Source organism: Pan troglodytes, chromosome 1 (genome assembly GCF_028858775.2).
Source record: "Pan troglodytes isolate AG18354 chromosome 1, NHGRI_mPanTro3-v2.0_pri, whole genome shotgun sequence".
Lineage (NCBI taxonomy): Eukaryota > Metazoa > Chordata > Mammalia > Primates > Hominidae > Pan > Pan troglodytes.
The window spans coordinates 16,446,804-16,464,198 of record NC_072398.2 but is presented as its reverse complement, the minus strand read 5'-3'; the positions used below and the strand labels follow the sequence as shown (position 1 = coordinate 16,464,198).

At 42.4% G+C, this 17,395-nt stretch overlaps 1 long non-coding RNA gene across 3 annotated transcripts; it reads right to left on the bottom strand.

Moving 5' to 3' along the window:
• Positions 1-396: 396 nt before the first annotated feature.
• LOC104004786 (uncharacterized) lies at positions 397-17,132 on the bottom strand. 3 transcript variants are annotated; one of them, XR_010149762.1, is made up of 4 exons: positions 16,773-17,122; positions 15,512-15,948; positions 4,373-4,579; positions 1,049-2,484 (listed from the first exon to the last, which is right to left on the bottom strand). It is a non-coding gene; the product is annotated as an uncharacterized LOC104004786 (long non-coding RNA). The 3 variants fall into 3 exon arrangements; XR_010149764.1 differs by lacking the exon at positions 15,512-15,948 and adding an exon at positions 9,931-9,980; XR_001716908.3 differs by lacking the exon at positions 15,512-15,948 and having other exon boundaries at positions 397-2,484; positions 16,773-17,132.
• Between the last annotated feature and the right edge of the window lie 263 nt (positions 17,133-17,395).

The following is a 17,395-nucleotide window of genomic DNA, read 5'->3' as shown; positions in this document are numbered from 1 at the left end:
CTCTACTTCTCACTTACTCCTCCAGGCGTCTGGCGAACACAGGGCTCAGAGGAACTACCTTCTTCAAGAATCACGGACGTGGCTGGTTTTCTCAGGAAGGGGTCTCGGTTGAGCATTAAAATAAAACAGTGCTTGGTTTTTGTACAGGAAACCTTTTTTTCCTTCAGTTTCAACAACCCCAGGCATTACCTACTGTAGCCGATGCTTTTGCTCTTACCATATCCTGCTACCTTTCCTGTCTCCAAAGCCCTAAATAGATTCCTCAAGGAATGTCTTCCTAAATTCCCTCAGGCAAGAGGAGGAAGGGCTGTCTTTATTATGTCTTTACTCTAAAGTGTTTAGCATAAAAAAGCAGCTCTGGATTCATTTCATTAATAAAACAGAGTGAACAAAAGTCCTCCTGCATCAGTTTTACTCATGAGATCAAATTGTGTGATAACCACTCACCCATACCACAGAAACCACACAAAACTGGACCTGCCTAAGGAAGTTAAACTTAGAATCCCATTTCCCCTTGGGGCTGAGTTTCCATTTTCTCATTTATTAAATAACTTGTAAACTATTTTTTAAATTAACTAGCTCTTGGTCCAGGCGCTGTGGCTCACGCCTGTAATCCCAACACTTTGGGAGGCCGAGGCGGGCAGATTACGTGAGGTCAGGAGTTCGAGGCCAGCCTGCCCAACATGGTGAAATCCAGTTTGTACTAAAAATACAAAAATGAGCTGGGTGTTGTGGCACATGCCAGTAATCCCAGCTACTCCGGGGGCTGAGGCAAGAGAATCACTTGAACCCGGAAGGCAGAGTGAGCTGAGATCATGCCACTGCACCCCAACCTGGGCGACAGAGCAAGACTCCATCTCAAAAAAATAATTAATTAATTAACTAGCTCTCTAAAAGTTCAATAAAACTTATCCTGAGCCGCATGTTGTGCCTGTGTGGTCTCACCCAAGGGAAGGCGAGCACATTCATATTGGCTGGTGGAAATCCAGGCAATATGTCTGTATGGTTCTTAAAGAACTGAGAAACAGCAAGAATATGCACAATATTTGTAAATAACTTGAGCCTTTATAAAATGATCCTTTTTTGGAAAATACACAGAAAAAGTTGTGCGCAGGTTTACCTAGAATGTCAATTGGAATGAAGACTGTGATGGCTTACCCATCACAGGTCATTCTTATAGAACCAGCATTGTCTGTGAAAGGCTTTCAGGATTCATCCTTAGAAAGGGTTTATTTTCCTCTCACTTTCTCCACTGGTGTAAGATTACAGCTTTCCAGCATCTCTTGGTGAGAAGGAAATACAACTTGATTCCTCTGTCTGATAAAGTAGGCTTGGGGCTTTTTTGTTTTTTTGAGATGGAGTTTCGCTCTTGTTGCCCAGGCTAGAGTGCAATGGCACGATCTCGGCTCACTGCAACCTCTACCTCCCGGATTCTAGCAATTCTTCTGCCTCAGCCTCCTGGCTAATTTTGTATTTTTAGTAGAGACAGAGTTTCTCCATGTTGGTCAAGCTGGTCTCAAACTCCTGACCTCAGGTGATCCGTCCACCTTGGCTTCCCAAAGTGCCGGGATTAGGAATACAGGCGCGAGCCACCGCGCCTGGCCAGCTTGGGGCTCTTAATGGCTCCCTCCTTGCTTGTAGGCAGGGCTGCAGCATCTGCCTTCCCTTCTTCCGCACTGCACCCTTCTTCCCTCGGACTTGAACTTTGCATCTTGGTTCACTCCTGGGTGTTCACGACTGTCCTTCTGATTGCTATGTCCAGCAGCAGCACATGACCATCCAAAGGAAGCCACTGTCCCTTTAGAGTCATGCTGGAGTTTGTCAGCAACATTTACTAGGTACCCCCTGCCTCTTTGCCATGAGGTCTTGGCAGGTACATCACTTATGACAAATTGTTTTCAGATTAAGAGAGGTCTTATTGGGAGCAAGGGAATTTAATTAAAGTCAAAGCCCAAATTCTGGCCAAATGAGTGTCCTCTGTATGTATGGCTGATGCCTAGGTTCTCTGTAAATACATCAATACCAGGGAGCTCACCTGTCCTCTTCCTTCCTTCCTGCTAATGGGGACCCTAAGATGTTTAGTGAGAAAAAAGGGTAACTTTGTTTCTTTCCAAACTACCTTCACTTGGACACATCTATGATGATTACCCTCTCTCAATCATCTCTGAGCTCCAGGTAGAGCTCCCTATGAATGGACATTCCTGTGACCTCTTCCAGATCTGGGATATTCCAGAAGATGATGTATGGAAGATGCTGTTTTTCCTCAGAATGCTCGTTTGACTTCCAATGTTTGTTAAACTGCATCTTATATGACTTCTGAATCCAAAGAGTCATGGTCAGGAATCCACCAACCCCAGATGGGTCCACGACTAGCAGGGATTCTTCAAACTCCTTAAAGTTGTCTGAACTTTTCTGTATGTGATTTTTATTCTCCAGAGGCGAGAATCCACAGTGCTCATGGTGTATTCAAAGAGGTCTGCAACACTGAAAAGATTGAAAACAGATGTTTACTTGGACTACTTTTCTCATTCTGGTATCCCATGAGAGTCTGATGATGTTTGCAGCTTTGACTCCAAACCCAAACCTAAAAAATATTTATCTGAGAGCGTCAGAGTAAAATTTCTGGGTAAAATCTCTGCCTGCTGAAGAAGGCACTTGTACTTCTAAAGAGGGCATGGCACGCCCCTACCTTGATATGATTAATGATTTCCAGCAATATTTGAGGCTTCCTGGGCAGTACCACAAATCATTTCCTACTTTTCACAATAATTACCTTGATAAGAGGCTTCCTTAAGAAAGACCAAAAAAATTTATCTGGTCCCTGGACACTATCCTAAGATCTTAGTCAATTCTGTCCCAATCCTGGGCTTCCCCTGGGTCAGCCCTGTCTTCAAAGCTCAGAGTCATACTTACAGGATGGCAGAAGAATCACTTCATCCTAGGAAAGCTTCCTCAGAAAGCTGAGAAGGTGTCCCATGTTTGCGGAACGACAGAACTCACTAGAGGAGCATTGTATTTGCTAGTGTGGCTGCGACTTGGAGGGCCACAGCCTAAGGTGGTCAATATGGTGGGTCTTATCAGTTCCAGGGGCTTCTAACTTCAGTTGCCTCTCTCTCTATGATCCCACCCAGTCTTTTAATACTTCCTGCTCTGATCAACATTAGGGGCTATCACCTTTCCACCTTGTGCAAATGCCTGATGATGTTTCTTTCCCCCGCCCATCCCTCCACCTTTTTTGAGATGGAGTCTCGCTCTATTGTCCAAGCTGGAGTCCAATAGCACGATCTCTGCTCACTGCAACAGGGTTCCAGTAATTCTCCTACCTCAGCCTCCCGAGTAGCTGGGATTACAGGCATGGGCCACTACTCCTGGCTAATTGTATTTTTAGTAGAGTTGGCATTTGGCCATGTTGGCCAGGCTGGTTTCAAACTCCTGACCTCAGGTGATTCACCCACCTCAGGCTCCCAAAGTGCGGGGATTACAGGTGTGTGCCACCATGCCCGGCCTAAATGCCTGATGATATTTCTTTACTCCAGATGTGCATTCTAACTTCTGTTTATCATCACTGGGATGTTCCTTGGACAGATTAAACAGCATCTCAAACTTAATATGCTCAAAACCTTATTCTTGATCTCTGGTCACAAATATGCCTGTTTTCTTGTGTTCTTCATTTAGTTATAAATGCATCTCTTCTTCTGGTTGATCATACGAAAAAATTTGGGCGTTACCTTTGAAACTTCTCTCCGTGATCCTCCTTAACCAATACATCAACAAGTCCTGGCTGGGCGTGGTGGCTCATGCCTGTAATCCCAGCACTTTGGGAGGCCGAGGTGGGCGGATCATGAGGTCATGAGATTGAGACCATCTTGACCAACAGGGTGAAACCCCATCTCTATTAAAATACAAAAATTAACGGAGCATGGTGGCACACGCCTGTAGTCCCAGCTACTCAGGAGGCTGAGGCAGGAGAATCGCTTGAACCTGGGAGGTGGAGGTTGCAGTGAGCCGAGATGGTGCCACTGCACTCCAGCCTGGTGACAGAGGGAGACTCTGTCTCAAAAAAATAAAAACAAAAACAAAACAAACAAACAAAAAACAACAACAAAAAAACAAGTGCTGTCTATTCTATCTCCAAATTATATCTCATATCTACCTACTTCTCTCCATTTCCACCACCTCCACCAGGTTACCATTGTGCCTGGTGAGAGGGTTACATTTCTGACATGATTCCATGCTTGTCCCTCTCTGATCCTTTTTACCTCATGCAGCCAGAGTGAATTTTTAAAAAGGCAAATCTAGCCACTGCCCTTGCCAGCTTAAAACACCAACAATGGCTTCTTATCGCATGTGGGATGAAGTCCAAACCTCTTACCTGCAGGTGACAGTTCCCATGAGATCTGACTCCTGCCTCTCTTGTCAGCCCCATCTCTTGTTCCTCCTGGCTTTGTGTCTGCATTCCAGCCACACTGGCCTTGCGGGACCTTCAACATGTTCAGTTTGTTCCTCTACAGCAATGGATCTTCATTCTCTCTCTCTCCTGACTTGGGATTAGTGGGAAGATATCACAGATCACTCTATTCTGTAAGGAGAGCAGAAAAAGAGCATCCTTCAGCTTGAGAAAGACCTAAAAATTCTCTCTCCTGTACCACACAGTGGAAGTCATTGATGTTATGACACTTGCTCTATTATGCTACGATACCTGGTCCCACCCCAGCTCTAGCGGCTTAAGGATTGTTGTTTCATCATTTTATATTCACTGAGTATGATCCCCAAAGGCAAGTTATTTTAAGCTACCACTTATCTAAAGAGCTATGTTCACAAATGGAAGGTAGCGCCAACCTATCTTTTCCTTTAGGGTCCAATTTGTGGCTGCACTAGGTCCACCGAGACCTCAATTCTACTTTTACTCATTAAAGAGGTCAAGGAGATGTTATCAAATTTTCTCCCATAATATTTAGAATAAATAAAATGATCTTAGACAATGGGAGAGAAACATGAACAGAATAATGTGTGTATAATTTTAACTTTTGGTAATGTAAGCATTTGAATAACGTTGGTTTTTAGAGCTTTCGTATTTTCCACTCTTTGCTATAAAATTATTAAGCACATACAAAAGTAGAAAATACTATAATAAACTCTCATGTATTTGTTACTTAGTTCAATAATTATTAACTTGTGGTTGATACTGTTGCACAAATGCCTCCTCCAATGTTCCATTGTTTCCCTCCCAAACTCAGTTCTTTTCCAGCAAATCCCTGACACATCATTTCATCTGAAAATATTTTACTATGTATTTCTGCAAGTTATGGGCTTATTATTATTACTATTTTTTGAAACAGAGTCTCGCTTTGTCGCCCAGGCTGGAGTGCAGTGACACAATCTCAGCTCACGGCAACGTCTGCCTCCCAGGTTCAAGCAATTCTCCTGCCTTAGCCTCCTGAGTAGCTTGGACTACAGGTGCGCCACCACACCCAGCTAATTTTTGTATTTTTAGTAGAGACGGGGTTTCATTATGTTGGCCACGCTGGTCTCAAACTCCTGACCTTAGGTGATTCCCACCTTGGCCTCCCAAAGTGCTGGGATTACAGGTGTGAGCCACCACACCTGGCCAAGGGCTCTTTTAAAACATGATCAAAACATAAATATCGCACATAAAATTATTAATAATTTCTTAATATCATAAAATATTCAATCTATTCAAATTTCTAAGATTATCTCAAAGTATTTTACAGCAGTTGGTTTATTTGAATCAGGATCAATAGATACACATTGCGTTTGGTTGATATAACTCTTAAGTTTCTTTCTTTTAAAAATTTTTTTTGACAGGGTGTCACTTTGTTAACCAGGCTGGAGTGCAGTGGTGTGATTTTGACTCACTGCAGCCTAGACCTCCTGGGATCAAGCAATCCTCCTGCCTCAGGCCCCCAAGTAGCTAGGACCACAGTTGCATGTCACCATGCCTGGCTGATTTTTGTATTTTTCTATAGATAAAGGGTTTTGCCATGTTGCCCAGGTTGGTCTCGAACCCCTGGGCTCAAGTGATCTGTCTGCCTCAGCCTCCCAAAGTGCTGGGATTCCAGGCTTAAGCCACCATGCCAGGCCCCTCTTGTTTATTTTAATCTATAGATTTCCCTCTCTATTTTTTCTTTTCAATGTGTTTGTTGAAGAGATTAAAGAAACCAGGTCATTTTTCCTATGAATTTTACTAATTGCATCTTCATGGTGTCATTGAACACATTCCGTTTTCTTAAAAGCTGGCAATTCGATCTGGAAGATTTATCAGATTAAATTTCTGTTTTTTGGCAGGAATGACTCATAGTTGTGTACTTTCATCAGGAGACACATAATGTCTGATTATCTCCCTTTATGGGATGTTAAGATTGATTGCTGGGTCAAATCTTGTCAGTCTTTCCATAATTTTAAAGTTCTCCATCAGTTTCTCATCTAACAGTTTTAGCAGTCATTGGTGATCACTGCCTACATCCATTACTTTACTAGGAGTTCTGAAATGATGTCATTATATTAATCCGTCTTCATTTAGTAGCTGGAGTGCTGCTATAAAGAAAGACTTTTCTTCATGAGCTATATGATAATCCCTAAGCATAATTTGTAAAGGAAAAGCAGAATAAATTCTTGACTGTTTTCTCAGTTTTAGAATAGTTCCCTAACATCTGCTAAATGTGACCAAAGACCAATGGTGGCTCATTTTCAGTATCATTTTGAACTCATGAATGATATAATATTAGAAGCCTAAATATTATTTGCAGTTACTATCCTTTTTGAGAACCCAACTGTCCCATCTTTAGTGAGGGTGTCTCTTTAATTTGGCTTCTCAACCCTTTTGACATGACCTTAGTGATCTTTAAAATATTTCTCTTATGTTCTAGTATAATAAGATGCTCTAGCTCATCTTGTCTATTTCCTGAACCAGATCTGACACAGTCATTTCTCCAAAGAGACTTTGCGTGCGAAATGATGTTGCGAGATCACAGTCTGAGTACTAGACGTGCTCCTTGCTCCATATTTCTTTGCCCCTTTCAGTGGACAAGGCTATATAAAATATGCACTTTTAAAAGAAAAGAATACCTTACGAGCATAGTGACATAGTCAGCTGAAATAGAAGACAGAGAAATTTTACTTTTTGATTTTATATTTGTGACTCTAATCACTTATCCTGAAATTCTTGGTTCTGGCAAAGTTAACATAATTATTTGTTTTTACCTTAAATGTCTTAGTTTCAGAAAAATGATGCCCAAATCATTCAATATAAATATTGAACACAGTTTAAAATTTCTCCGCAGTAGGACACGCCTGTAAAACCAGCACTTTGGGAGGCCAAGGCAGGTGGACCACTTGAGGTCAAAAGATCAAGTCCATCCTGGCCAACATGGTGAAGCCTGGTCTCTACTAAAAATACAAAAATCAGCTGGGCGTGGTGGCGTGCGCCCGTCGTCCCAGCTACTCAGGAGGCTGAGGCAGGAGAATTGCTTGAACCTGGGAGGCGGAGGTTGCAGTGAGCTGACTGAGATCACGCCACTGCACTCCAGCCTGGCGACAGAATGATACTCCATCTCAAAAAAAAAAAAAAAAAGATTCTCTAGAGTTTCTTTTTACCATTAGGATATATCCCACTTGGGACAGTCAGTCAAGTTACTGTATTTTAAATCACCTGAAATACTTTAACCCTTGTGTGGTTAAGTGGCTATTTATTTTTAACCCTCTGAAAAAGAATTGTTTTTGCTTACATTTTTCTGTTTTCAAATAACTACAAAGATTTTCTTAGCATTATAAGAGTAATATTCTTAGAGGAGTGTAGAGCTGAGAGGAAACACTTTTGTGTTTATAGCGAAAAAAGTATATTGAAGTGGAATAGTTGGTCAGATTACACAGTGGAGACGATGGAGCCTGCTAAGAAGGTACGACTCCCACACTTGGACTCACTTCAGCCTTCTTGTCAAATTGGCTTCGGTAACTATGACACACTTACTGGCCACAGCTGTGGGAGAATATCAGTGCATTAGCACAGATTTTTCTAATGAAACTCCCTGACGTACACAGAAAAATGGGTGACCATTTACCACTAGATTCCCTTCTAAATAGTCTACAAACATTCTTGTCTTCTACCAACCCCCAGAGTAAATTCACCCCTTTGCTCAAATTTTAGTTCACCTAGAACCTGATAAATGGTTAATATTATCTTTTTTTTGTGATGGTGTTTTGTCAACAGATTTCATTATTTTGCCTTTAGTATAGAGCAAGTTTTGCTCTATTCCCTTTGGGAATCGTAAACAAGGTGTACTAGCCTTCTGGTTAAATGGTGAGCATGCCACCCAGGTGAAGTGCATCCACATCTGTGTTCTTTAAGAGATGGTAACTGGGATTCGCTGTTTTATATAAGAATCACCGGAATAGCATTTATGTAGCTTTCAATAAAATATTTTCTCAGGGGACAAACAAATAGTAAGTCATTTGGATATTAAACACTAGGAAGAGTTTTGTTTGTTTGTTTGTTTGTTCGTTTTTAAGTAATGTACATGGGCAGTGCTCTGCCCATCCTGATTTTTGTGTAAAAATTCTCCTTTCCATCTCTCAGCAATAAAAACTTCTTATGGTCATACAGGGACCCTGCAGGGGATAGACACTGTGCACACGCAGCCTTCTTGCATTTTAGTATCATTACTTATTAAGTTGGTAATGTGCTTTGGACCTGCAGGAAGTCAAGTCGTCCTTGAGAGCTGCAGCATGACTCTATTAAGTGATCGAAGTCCTTAAACTCAGGGACTGAGAAGAGCCATCTTAGCTCTACCCTGATGTGTTGGGTTGTTTTGGACAAGGCACTTAGCCTGTCTATGCCCACCTACTATGAAAGCATGCTGCCTAGTATGAAACCTCCAGGGGCATGGTAAGAAAGTGTCCGTGGTACTCCCAGGGTACACTTTTATGGACACTCAAGAGAAACACTTATCTTCCTCACTCTACATAAAGTCTGTTCTCTTGGTTTATGCTAATTTTGTATTTGCAACCCACATTTCTTTTTTCTTCTCCTCTTTGATTCATGATCTATTTGAAGGTTCTGCTCAAGAATCTATTTCTGACACTCCATTCCTGAGTGCCACTGCCAGTTTGGATTGTCTTTTTCTCCCTTCCCTTATTTTACAACTAAGCGATATAGATGTGGAGGGATTTATATCACCCTACAGAGGAGTTTTGTTTTTTTTTTTTTGGAGACGGAGTCTTGCTCTGTCGCCCAGGCTGGAGTGCAGTGGCACGATCTCGGCTCACTGCAAGCTCCGCCTCCCAGGTTCACTCCAATTCTCCTGCCTCAGCCTCACGAGTAGCTGGGACCACAAGTGCCCGCCACCACGCCTGGCTAATTTTTTTTTTGTATTTTTTAGTAGAGACGGGGTTTCACTGTGTTAGCCAGGATGGTCTCGATCTCCTGACCTCATGATCCGCCCACCTCGGCCTCCCAAAGTGCTGGGATTATAGGCGTGAGCCACCTGCCCGGCCCCAGAGGAGTTTTTGTGTCCTGCTGTGTCCCAGGCCCACGCCCCATTGCAGTGTGCTGCAGTGAGCATTGCTTGCATGTGAGCATGTAGGCTCTTTGGAGGTCTTCCTGTGGGTTTCAATTTTGTTTATCATTTCATGTTTGTTGTGGTTTGAACATGACACTGATGGATCTGTTTAAAAACCTCAACCTTTTCCAACAGAATATCACATTTATAACTTGTAACGTTCACTTCAATCAGCAAGGTCAAAAAGTTATACGTTAGGTGTAATGACCATGAATGTACTATCATCCCACACATGTCAAAGGCCTCCTTGAGAGCTCCTATGTTTGCTGTGGCCACATTAATTATTTAGTGGTGTGATAGCTTACTTTCTATTTCTATGCTAATTTGAAACTTTGGAAAGCAACAATCACATTACCTCAGTCCTTTGCTGCCTGTTATTTTTGATGAATGATTGATTGTGGTGCCCTTTTTAAAAAAAAAGATTAGCAGTCAGAGCAAGATATTGGTTAGAGACAATGCCTACCGTCACCTATGCAAGGACTAATTTCATAAATGTTGTGTTCCAAGAAGACTTTTGTCCTGGCAAATAAATGTGTATGCCTTCTTTTATCACAAATTTTAAAATATTACCTATAAATATTAAAATATATTATAAAATATATGCACATATATTATATTATTCTGTTTTATATGAAAGAAAACTTTGGCTGGGCGCGGTGGCTCATGCCTATAAATCCCAGCACTTTGGGAGGTTGAGGCAGGCGGATCACGAGGTCAGGAGATCGAGACCATCCTGGCTAACACGGTGAAACCCCATCTCTACTAAAAATACAAAAAATTAGCCGGGCGTGGTAGCGGGCGCCTGTAGTCCCAGCTACTCGGGAGGCTGAGGCAGGAGAATGGCGTGAACCCGGGAGGCGGAGCTTGCAGTGAGCCGAGATCGCGCCACTGCACTCCAGCCTGGGCGACAGAGCGAGACTCCGTCTCAAAAAAAAAAAAAAAAAAAAATACAAAAAGTTAGCCGGGCGTGGTGGTGGGCACCTGTAGTCCCAGCTACTTGGGAGGCTGAGGCAGGAGAATGGCATGAACCCAGGAGGTAGAGCTGGCAGTGAGCCAAGATCACACCACTGCACTCCAGCCTGGGCGACACAGTGAGACTCCATTTCAAAAGAAAGAAAACTTTATCTCAAGTTCATTACCAAATGCTGCTTCCTTTAAAGAATGGTGGGGATTTTTATTTTAAGTATCTGCATTTGTTTAAATCCACAAGTGTTTCCAGTCCTTTTGCAAATCACCGCTGCATATATACTGTTTTAATTTTTACTGTGGAACATTAGGTCCAGGGGAGTCATATAGGGTCGGGAAATAAATATCACTCTAGCATCTATTCACTTCCTTCTTGATTTTGGCAATTTTAGTGGGTGAAGGAGAAATTTCTCTCTCTATTTAAAATACAAATTTTGTAGGTCTTCGGCCCTAAATTTTCTCTGTTTCTTCATAGCAATACCCCATATCATTGTTTCAGTTCTTCTTCATAACATGATAGAGAAAGTAAACCATCTTTGTCCAAAATCCAACATCCAAATTGTCAAAAATCCAATTTGTGGCAGTTTTCTTGACTCCAGGTCATTGGACAAATGCCTTTAATAATGAAACCACAGTGGCTTGTAATATTTTGCCTTTGTGTTTAGGATCTTTTTCACTTCAAACAACCTCCACAATCCTGCTGTTAGGGTATGTGCAGTAATCGATATCCTGTATTTCCCGACTTGGCTGCAGAGAACAGAACATCCAGTGCACATGCCAGCCTAACGTGACAGCCCCTTAGAGTGACAGGCATTGCCTTTTTTTACTCAGATTTATTCCTTACCCTGCCCCCAAAAACAACAATTTTGCAGACTCTTGTGCCAACTGGTTTCTAACTAGATTCAGAAACAGAGAGGCACTGGCAGGAGCTGGGAGGATGAGTGGAATAGACAGGCCAGAGTATTTCTCCCTCCTTCCCTGACACTCACCTGCTTCCGTGGCTTCTCCAGCAATGACTGAGTCTCCTCTGCAGTCCCAGATCCTACTAGCTAGGCCCTCCCTCCATGACCCTAGCCTCTTCCTGGGCCATCTCATAAATCCACCTCCCCCAAGTGGTCCTGGGCTTGGATTCTGAATACATTCTTCATATTAGTTTCTCAGGGCTGCTCTAACAATGTGCTACAAACTGGGTATTTTAAAACAACAGAGATGTATAGTCTCACAGCTCTGGAGGCTGAAAGTTCAAAATCAGGGTGTCAGCAGGGCCGTGCTCCCTCTGGGACTCTGCATAGAATCTGTCCTCACCTTTTGCAAGCTTCCGGTGGTGGCCACAATCCCTGGCATTCCCTGGTTTGCAGCTGCGTTATTCTAGTCTGTCTCTGTCATCAGAAGGCCATCTTGCCCCTATGTCTGTCTCTGTGTCTCTTCTCTTTTCATAAGGACACTAGTCCTATTAGATTAGGGGCCCGCTATTCCAGTCTAACCTAATTTTAACTTAAGTCATTACATTTGTGATGACCTAATTTCAATATACCTTTTTGAGGGGATACAATTTGACCCATAACACCGCCTTCCTGTGTGGTCGCAGCTTGTGCTATTGCTAATCTGATGTATCAAGTTGTTTGAAGCAAGGCACTTAGTTGAATCTCCTCTGAGATGCAAAGAACTGATGTCTTCTTTCACTGCCCCTTGTTGGCCATTTCAGCAGTTCCAGCACCTTCCTAACTAGTTCCCCTAATTAAATCCTTACCATTGGGCTTTATTTCATCTGGGCTTTATTTTTCTGAGTAGACCTTGATGGCTACACCAATAGAAGAGATATTTCTCCTTGTTTGTTTCTTTTGTTTCATATTCCTATTATTCCCTTGTTAGTATTGGTTTAAAGAGCAACAGAGGATAGTGCCAAACCTTCCCACTAGCTGAAGAATTAGAGCAGGTGGCTCTCTCCCCCAAACAAGAGCTGCCAAAAAACATGTATTCACTTCAGAAAAATCCTTCAGCAGACTGATATACACCATGAGGCAATAATCATGATTAGCTTTTCTTTTTAAATTCTGAATGGGTACGACATCAGCTCTGAAACACAAAGGAGTGTCTAACAGATGTCAATCATTTGGCCTCATCAGAACGAGAAACAGAACAAACCAAAACAGTAACTTGGAATGTTTTTAATTTTCTTGGACTCCACTACATCTCCCACATGGCATTATTTCTCAGTGAGTTGCTTTTATTTTCATTTGGTGCAACCCTTTATTTTCCTACAGAAACGTTCATACATGTGAAAGAGACATCATAGTAGAAACCAGCTATGATGCCCACAGAACAGCTGTGGCCAAGGAATACTGAGATTATCTTCTCTGTCAGTCCCTGCAGGCATGATGGAGATGCTCTCTCTTTAGGTCCACTGGGTTAATTTGGCTCCCTGAAGACCCTGACAAAACGCCTTCTGTGGTGGCATTTTTGTTCCAGGAAAGCATTTTGTTAATTTTGTGCTATAAAATACGTCTTGGGGTACATGGGAAGTAAATGATGATCAAAGAATGAGCTATAAAATCTTTCTAAAAAATGGTGGAGGAAACTTTCAAAGGCTGGATCTCAATGCCAATAAAATAAGGGCATACGAAAGGACTTCAGTTTTTTAAACTTATTTTTAATCTATTTAGAGACATGGTCTCACTCTGTCACCCAGGCTGGAGTGCAGGAGTATGATCATAGCTCACTGCAACCTTGAACTCCTGGGCTCAAGTGATCTTCCCACCTCAGCCTTCCAAGTAGCTGTGACTATGAGAGTGTGCCACCACATCTGGCCATCTGACTTTTTTTTGTTGTTGTTTCGTACAGATGGAGTCTCACTATGCTGCTCAGGCTGTTCTTGAACTCCTGGCCTCAAGTGATCCTCTCGCCTTCAGCCTCCCAAAGTGCTGCAATTACAGGAGTGAGCCACCATTCCCAGCCCAGTTTTAAAATTATTAATGTTGTGCAGACATCTAAAGATAGCCCAGAATGGGTAATTTGATTCATTAATTAATTGACCATTCATTCATTCATTCATTCAGCAACGTTTACCCAGTGCCTGTTATATTTGAAGCCTGACTCTAGATAATGGGAATATATAGTGGAAAATAAGAAAGTCAGGGATTTTGCTCTCACAGATCTTAAACTCGAATAAAAGAAAAGACAGTTAATTAGTAAACAAGAAAATGACAGTGAATGATAAGGGCTTTAATAAAATTAAAAGAGGCAATGTGATAGAGATAGCTTGGGTGATTGCCTGGAAATCATCCTGGTTCCTCCCTTTCTCTTTGGGCAGGTGATATGGTTTGGCTTCCTGTCCCCACCCAAATCTCATCTTAAATTGCAGTCCCCAGGTGTTCAGGGAGGAACCTGGTAGGAGGTGATTGGATCATAAGAGCAGTTTCCCCCATGCTATTCCCACAATAGTGAGTGAGTTCTCACAAGATCTGATAGTTTTATAAGTGCTTGGCAAGTTCTTCCTTTGCTCATTCTCCTCTTGCCTGCTACCATGTAAGACATGCCTGCTTCCCCTTCTGCCATGATTGTAAGTTTCCTGAGGCCTCCCCAGCCATGTGGAACTTTTGAGTCAATTAAACCTCTTTGCTTTATAAATTTCCCAGTCTTGGGTAGTATTCTTTATAGCAGTGTGAAAACAGACTAATATAGCAGGGCAAGCCTCTCCAAGGACATGTCACTTGGGCTGGGGCTGAATGACAAGGGAGGCACAGCTTTGCAAAAGACCTGGGGAAAGAACATTTCAGGCAGAGAAAATATGAAGAATAAATTCTGAAAAGCAGGAATAAACTCAGAGAGTTGGAGAACCATAAACAGCTGGCACTCAGAGTATACTGAGTTGTGGAATATGAAATCAGATTAAGTCAGAGGCCAGTAGGCCAGGAAATGTAGGGTGTTGTTGGAATTTCAATTTTATTTTGTCATCAGTGGGAACTTTTTGGAGGATTTTTAAAGTATGGAAGAGAAATTATATAATCTAAGTGTGTAGAATAGACTTCAGAGAGGAAAGAATGAAACAAAGGAGACCAAAGAATTGTCCAGTGAGAGATGGTCCCTGAATTGGTGATGGTGGCCCTGGCAATGGACAAATATGAACAAATGCAAGGGGCGTTTTGGGAGTAGTGTTCACAAGACTTAGCAATGAACTGGGTGATGGGATGTAGTAGGCAGACATTAGGATGACCTCTGTTTATCCTCACCTCCTGATATTCATGCCCTTGTGAAGTCTCCTGTGTTTGAATATGGGGTGAGCCCATGACTTGTTTCTAACTAACAGAATATAGAAACAGTGATTTCATGGCACTTCTGTGAATGCAGTACATAAGATCCAAATGTCCGTTTTGATAGCAGACTCTTTATTAGCTCTCACCCTTGCTGGCATTGATGAAGCAAGTTTCTGTATGGAGAGGCCCTTATGGCAATGAATGATGTCTGATCAATAGCCAGTAAGGACCTCAGGCCTTCAGTCCAGTAACCCACAAAGAACTGAATCTTGCCAATAACTATGAGGAATTAGATAATTCCCCACTTGAGCCTCAGATGAGACTGCAGCCTGGGCAACACCTTGATTTCAGCCTTATGAGAGACCCTGAAGCAGAGGAAGCTATGCCTGTATTCCTGCCCATAGAAACTGAGATCAGAAGTATGCTTCAAGCCACTATGTTTCTAGTAATATTGCTACACAGCAAAGATAATGATTATATGGAATAAACAGGAATGAGGAGTCAAGAATGACTTCTTGAACAACTGGATAGAAGGTAGAATAATTTACTGAAATGGGGAGGCTTGGGGAAGAATTCTACTCTTGAGAAATCAAGAGTAGAGGTTTCAAATAAGTGGTTGGATATGCACATAAGGAGCGTAGTAGAGAAAGGTGGTTGTCAGCAGCCTATCACTGGCATTTCCTTTATCCAGATGTGTAAAATCAATAGAGTAATTACCAGATCTCCCCTGCTCAGGAGTGCTGTGTAGGCTGGCCTAGGACGTGGGTTCTTCTTTTCTGCTCCTCCCCACTTTGCTGGACTTTATTCCCCTACACAACGCTTTGGTACCTCTGCTATTACCATATTCTCATTCTGCCTGTCTCCCTTTGCTCTTCATATCCTCCTGTCCTAGGTTCAGCTTTCGTAGCATCTTTTACCAAGATTTATTCCAGACAGGGGATCCTTTCAGATCTTCGCATTCTCTCCTCATTTCCCAGCCTGATCAAAACATGCCTTTCGATGCTCATTCACCAAGGATTCTGCTACCACATAGCAAATATACGCTGAGAGGTGGTGCTGTGTACGGAATATGGATTTGGAGAAAGGTTGGAATTTGAACTGAAAATCTACTACTCATGGGCTGAGAAAGACACATAACATCTTCATTTTCTCATCTGAAAAATAATGATAGCAATGATAGCAATGCCTACCTCCTAATGTTGTTTAAACATAAAATCACTGGAGACATAAAATGCCCAGTACAGTGCTTGGCACATAGCAGGTATGGTAAATCATACCTATTATAATCAAACTGATTTTTTCTAAAGTGAAAAAAATTATATCTGGCTAACATATTACCTTATAGCTCTTTTAGTCCCAAATTTAAAATAACCACATTCGATTTCTCTCAATGCTCTAGTCTATTTTTATCAGTATTTAAATGTGTTCCAGACACATCTGTCTTTAAAAAGAATTTTTTTTCAGTCACTCCACTTTCCTCACTAGACAGCCTCATTATTTCTCCCCTTTCCTTCAGAATCATGCATTGTGAGCCTTGTCTGCACTGTCTTCATTGCCTCGTGGCTACTTGTTACATTCTGTACAGTGTTCTGCACCTACTGTGCCACTTTTTTTTTTGAGACGGAGTCTCGCTCTGTTGCCAGGCTAGAGTGCAGTGGTGTGATCTCGGCTCATTGTAACCTCCACCTCCAGAGTCCAAGCAATCCTCCTGCCTCAGCCTCCTGAGTGGCTGGGACTACAGGCGCGCCACAATGCCCAGCTAATTTTTTTGTATTTTTAGTAGAGACAGGATTTCACCATGTTGGCCAGGATGGTCTCAATCTCTTGACCACGTGATGCGCCTGCCTCAGCCTCCCAAAGTGCTGACATTACAGGCTTGAGCCACCGCGCCCGGCCTACTGTGCCACTTTTACTTCCAATGTCACCGAAGGCATTGTTCTTACTAAACCCGATGGCTATTTTTCAGTCCTTATCTTACCTGACCTCTTTGCAGCAATTAATTGTATAGACCACACTTCACTGTGGTAACATTCGCTTCTATCTGTGTTTCCCATAGGTGATCTTCATTCCCATGGCTTCAATGACTGACTATCCATGGGCTTATGTTTTCAGTTTGACTCTCTCCTGGACTCCTGAACTGCAAACCTAGCTCTCTTCTGGATCCCCCAAGCTCTTGTTACTCAATCAAATTTACTACTTTCCCATGAAACTGCTTCTTCCCTCATTCCATCTGTATGAATGGCACTACGGAGACTCAGCTTCCTAAGCCAGAGACCCTAAAGCCACACACCCCCCCTACCACCCACTCCTTTTCCACTTCAAAGCCCTGTTGATTGTTGAGTTGCTGTGTTCTATAGATTCTGCTTCCACAGCAACTGTGGAATCTCATGACTGATCTCCACTCTCCTGGGGTGATATGGTTTGGCTGTGTCCCCACCCAAATCTCATCTTGAACTGTAACTCCCACAATTCCCATGTGTCATGGGAGGAACCTGGTGGGAAGTAATTGAATAACGGGGACTGTTTTTTCCCCTGCTGTTCTCGTGATACTGCATAAGTCTCACGAGATCTGATGGTTTTGAAAACGGGAATTTCCCTGCA